We start from the raw sequence: 6,000 nt of genomic DNA, 5'->3' as shown, positions 1-6,000 counted from the left end.
AAAGATAATTAATAGCAACTTTTGTATAAATAACCATTTGTCGGTGAATTTCTATTGTTGCTGGGTTTTGGGGTCCTCTGGGCCCATAACAATATATATAAATGCATGTATTTTAATTATGCTATAAGATTGAGATATGTTGTTTTTGCATTAATACATTTGTGGAATTTAAATAAAATATAAATACGTTTTCTTTCAAAGCCAGAGGATGTAACCATCTTTGCTGGTGCTCAGAAAAATATTGGATGTGCTGGGGTGACTCGTAATAATCAGAGAAGATCTTCTGGGATAAGCACTGAAAGAATCTCCAGTCACTTTTGGCAATAAAATGCAAGGGAGTTATTCTGTACAACACTCCAGTAAGCTCCAGAATTTACATTATGGGATTGGTCTTGCAATGGATCAAAATTTCTGCGGATGTTGAAGCAATGAGCCTGAACCGTGCTGTGAAATCAAAGCTGATTTATGAAGTAAACTGATGGATCAAATGGATTCTATGTGTGTATGACTGCCTAAACCTGCTGAAGCACAATGCATATTCCAATACGCATTGGGAATGCAAATGGAAACAGTGTTCTTGAAACAGAGTTTGTTGACAAAGCTTCTAAAAGTAACATGGTATCATTAAAGGGCCACAGGTCTGTTGGTGTAACTTGAATTTCCTTATATAATACGGTGACAGTGGAAGAAACCCAAAAACTGGCTGACTTTAGTTTTGTTGTTTTTTGGACCTTGCTCCTTGCCCACTTCACAGATTACAGATTGTACTGGTCCAGAGTGATGGTAAAGATCAGGTTTTTCAATGCTGTGTGCTGGTAACCTCTGGCCTGTGAAGAATGAAGAAAGAAGATCTACATAATATTGGAATTTACTGTATTTGATTGTTAGTTATAGTTGTATAATTATTATTTGAGACAATAATTAGGGGCTGGTGTTGGTTTGGCTGCGGGCATTGGCGGCATCCTGGAATCTGGTGGTTGCATATACGCTATTCACTGGGGGTGGGGGGGTGGGTTTTGGGCGACTGGCAGTTAATTAGCCTACGTTAACTATAATGGCGGAATGTTGGTAGGCGAGTGAGGCTCCAATATTTTCTGTTGACCATTACAGAAGAGATTGAACATTATATTACCAAAGAGACTGGTTGTATTATGTTAGACATTGATCATTACAGTTACCAAGTTTAAGAATGTTACCACAGATGTTATGAGTCCTTTAGCATTATCGTATTTGATGGCATTGTTATGGGTTATATTATATATAATATATTATATATAAATATGTTTTTAAAAGAGATAGATTGTGGGGTGTTTAGTGTAGGTCACTTCACAAACAGATACTTACACTTCACATTTCATTTAAAATGCAAGAGCTCTGCTGAAGCTGGACCTTCAGGCATCCATGGGCATCCATGGCTTTGCAAAAGACAATGGAACTGCTTTGAAAGGAACTTCAAAAGTAAGTGCAAATGGAACAAAGTCCAGGCTCAAATGCTGATAAAGATCTTTCAAGGACTGGATTTGGATCCTTGGGAGGGGTTCTGGTTTTACAAGTAGAGAGAGGAAAGGAAACAAGATTTTTCTCTTAGAAGTCAGTTCTACAGTAGCTTTTTGAGGTTGAAACATGGCAAACTGGCAGGCTTGTTGAAAACCATAGTTTGAAGATGGGTTGTGAGTTCTGAATTTAGTCTGTTGAAAACCCTTGTAGTCCAAACAAGAGGAAATGGCTGACTAGAGTGTTTCTCCTGAAATAAAGGAAACAAAAGGAACCTCTTGAATAAGAGGTTATTAGTTGAAAAACCCATAATGGGGCAAGTTTCTTCGGCAAGACACTGAAGTTACTGATCAGAGGAAATCAGTTTGTGTGTGTCCAACAAGCAACAAATATCACTCTGAGACCAACAAGAACCTTCCTAAGCACCAGAGCCTGGTGAAAATCATAAATGTTAAATTCTGTGCACAGTATAAGAATTGCCTGAAACTGGTGATCTTGGAAAAGTGAGAAGTGAATGATTGGACTATTAAAGCAAAGAACTTTGCTGAACATATACACATTACATATGCTTGTGCTTAGAATTAGAAGGGGGTTAAGTCAGGTTAAATTATATTAATAGTAATAAGTAGCTTTTTGAGGCTGCAACATGGCAAACTGGCAGGCTTGTTGAAAACCATAGTTTGAAGATGGGTTGTGAGTTCTGAATTTAGCCTGTTGAAAATCCTTGTAGTCCACACAAGAGGAAACAGCTTTGATCCTGTTTTTATGTTTAAAGAAAATTAAAAACAACTTTTGTTTAAGTAACCATTTGTTTTAGTGCATTTCTATTGCTGCTGGGTTTTGGGGTACTCTGGGCTTGTAGCAGCACATAAGACTGCCCTTTTTCCCTCCAAAATTACTCCAAACCCCACCCCCCCCGGGTCTTATATGCGAAGGTGACATTTGGTGCCACCATTTTGGGCTCTGGAATACAAACTTAGTGGAGGCTTTTATGAGGTAAGCGTTCAAACTACACTATTGCTTGCAAACTAAAAGTTGTAAGGTATGTTAAGGAGTGCGGTAATAGAGCGGCAGATAAAGTTTTTGAAGCTCCACCTTCAGCAAAAAAGGTACGTACATGGAGAATGCCAGAAAAATGGCTAGTGGCTGCTAAAAAGGGTAAACTTAACCTTTGTTATTCGACCCCACGTTGGCCACAACTTGAGGAGGAATTAAAAAAAACTGGTGATAAATGAAAGGGAATCAGGGAAATGTGTTTCTACCAAGATGATAATACATGAGGCCACGAGATCAGGAGAAGAACAAAAGCAAAATGAATTTGGTGGAACAGAAGATTGGCGTTCCTGGTTCATTAAATGGCATGGTTTATCCATGGGTACAATAACATCGATTGCCAATGGATTATGAAGACAAAATATTAGAATGTCATAAATTTGTAATAAATGCACGAAAAAAGCATGTTTTGAACTGAACCAAATAGAGAACATGGATGAAGTTCTAGTAACATTCGATGTAGCATCCCACAAAACTGTGAGTGTTAAAGGAGCTAAAACTGTTGTAGTAAAAAACACTGGTCATGTAAAGACACAGTATACAGTAGGTCTGGCCTGTTGTGCTTATGGAACAAAACTCCCACCATTTATAATATTTAAAAGAAAGACTCACTGCAAAGAAAACAATGCCATGTGGTGTGTTTGTTCATGTTCATCCAAAAGGCTGGATGGACAAAGCTGGAATCAAATTATGATTGCAGAAAATATTACGAAGACATCCCGGTGGACTCTTAAAAAAACCTGCACTTCTGGTGTGGAATCAGTTCAGGGCACACTCAACTGAAGCCATTAAAAAAAAAAGATGTGAGAACTGAAAACCCAGATAACTGTTACTTCTGGTGGTCTGATGAGCCAATTGCAACCTTTAGATGTGTGTAAAAATAGCATGAGGAAACACTGGAACAAATGGATGGGAGAAAAGGACCAGGCACTAACAGGAGCAGGAAGAGTGAAACATCCCACCATTGCACAGTTGTGTGAGAAGGTGAAAACCTTTTGGGACACTGTAAGAGCTGGAATTATTGTTAAAGCTTTTAAGAAATGTGGAATTAGTAATACCTTTGATTGTACTGAGGATGATGCATTATTTGAAGACAGTGATACCAGCAGTAGTGATGCTGGATTTGACCGTGATGATCCTGAAGAATGTTCAGGCAGTGAAGATGATTAAAGTCTTTGTTACAGAACATTGATGTTTTATTGATATTTTTGTTTATGATAATTACTTGTTTTAATACACTTTTATGAAAACATTTTCTCTTGTTAATTACAGCAGTATTATTATTAAAACGATGTTTACTGATGTCCTAGTTGCATGCTCTGTCCAGGTTTTACCCGTAACTATACTAAAACAAATTTATCTTAAAATTTCCCACTAAAATAGTTGGGGGGGGTGGTGTCTTAAATGCCAGTGGATCCTATATGCTGTCAAACATGGTAATTAATAAACAGTTTAAAAGTCATCTGGACTTAATTTTGAATTTTTTGAATGCATCAAAGAACCCAATTACCCTCCGAGTGTTTTTTTTTTGTGGATAGTAGTCGCTAAATTCCGAAAACTCAGCCTAACTACACTGCACATACATTATTTCTACTTTATAAATTGTGAATTTATATCATTCCTGCTAATAATAAATGTTTGTGTTATTTTAGGCTTTATGTATTCTTTGATATGATTTGGTGGGTTATTTTGTGGGTCTGGGAGCACTCAAAAATGTTTCCATAGAAATCACTACTTTGCTTTGCGCCATTTTGGCTTATGCAAGGTTCCATCGAAATGCTCTATTTTCACAAAACTGTATTTCTTTCCTCTCAAGTTTAATGTACAGTGCCGATAAGTAGAAATTCTGTCTGGCCCTTAGGAAAAAGAATCTCATGTGATATATACATACTCTGACAATAAATATGAACTTCGACTTTGCATACAAAATGGCTACAATTGTTTTTTACATTTCAATGGCATCCACATTTTCCATAAAGTACTTAATTCTTGTGTTATCTTTTCCCTCATGAAGGACAGAGTGTTACAAATATGCAAATACTTCCCATCTATTTTCATTTTTACATTCATCATGGCTTGTAATAAAAAAACAGAGGGTAATGGGTGTGAGGTGGGGTGCAAGTAGATTGCTGTGATGTAAATTTACATAGGCTGGCAAATGACTATGGGCTGAAGAGCCTGTATTATGTGTAATGTTTAAAGTAATATGTCTAAGTATTCCTGTATAGAAAGAGCAAAGAATAAATTAAAATAGGTAACCATTTATTCACAATATATAGCAAAGTTTCCTGCACAAATAATAGTGAGCAACATTGAAGAGACCACCTGCTATGATGGCACTTGGATGATGGCAGCAATCAAGCTTGCGAAGAATGCAGCATTCCCCACTCACAACCTTGTGGGCATTTTGGCTGCTTTAGGAGAAATGGGAGTGAAGACGAGAGAGTCTCAGATATGAAAACCCCCAAATTCCTAACAATGTTGATGAGCCATTGGGAAGTTCAATGTGCTACCTTGCTGTACTTTTCTATTTAACACTAAACCCTGCACCCTTGAATTTATTCTCACACTATCTGTTTAATTATTGTCTCAGCTGGATAGCAAGCAAAACAAAGTTTTTCCACTGTATTTCAGTACACATCACAATAAACAATTCAACTAAATTCCCCAGATACGTTTCATAATTCAAGTGGTTGTTGTAATTTACAACTGAGCTATTATGTTAAGGGAGCATTTTGGAAATCTTTGACAAATAACTGACTGCTTCATTGTATTCTCTTAATGCCATTCCATGAGGACCTAGGTCTCAGTGAATAAGGTCGGAACATTGTTTTCCCCAAACCTGCATCATGCTAAGTCTATTTTTTTCTGCATAACTGAAGCGACCATAAACTCCATTCACACTGGCACTTTACCCAGTAATTAACTGCCAATCTACCGGTTAACATGCCAGTGTGAATGCTCATGAATCGGCATGCAGGCGTCAGATGCCCCGGGGATGGACTGCCTAGCAAAGGTGTATCTTTGCCGGGGTGATCTGATGCCTGCGTGCCGGTTAGACTAGTGTGAAAGGGACATAGGCTATCCTGGGACAAATTAGAGTCACGTTGATGATGTACTTGCATGCGTGCAGGAACAAGAAGGAAATAAAAGATTAAAATAAAATATAACCTTTGCATTCAATTTACTAAATTCTGATCAATGAATTATGATCTTCTATTTAAACAAAATTATTTATGCTTAATTATAACATAATCATGTACAGTACAATATGAGCCCTTCAGCCCATGATGTTGTGCCGACCTATATAAACCTTCTCCTGTATCAGAAAATTGTAATGGGAATAAAGCACACATAAATAAAAGCAGGGAAAAATACACACATAATTTACTAAAACATATGTGGACATTTACAAAGAACCATGGGAAAGTGGTAGCAGGGATGAAATACACA

General features: G+C 37.2%; 1 long non-coding RNA gene across 3 annotated transcripts in view; it reads right to left on the bottom strand.

The window, feature by feature from the left end:
- Positions 1 to 508: 508 nt before the first annotated feature.
- LOC138737349 (uncharacterized) overlaps positions 509 to 6,000 on the bottom strand; it is a 51,262-nt gene continuing 45,770 nt past the window's right edge. For all 3 annotated transcript variants that reach the window (XR_011340875.1, XR_011340910.1, XR_011340881.1), the window contains one exon: positions 509 to 827. This is a non-coding gene — a long non-coding RNA (uncharacterized lncRNA). The remainder of the gene's footprint in view (positions 828 to 6,000) is intronic.

Source organism: Narcine bancroftii, chromosome 1 (genome assembly GCF_036971445.1).
Source record: "Narcine bancroftii isolate sNarBan1 chromosome 1, sNarBan1.hap1, whole genome shotgun sequence".
In the NCBI taxonomy this organism is placed as follows: Eukaryota; Metazoa; Chordata; class Chondrichthyes; order Torpediniformes; family Narcinidae; genus Narcine; species Narcine bancroftii.
Note: the sequence above shows the minus strand (reverse complement) of the source record. Positions and strands in the feature narration are given on the sequence as shown.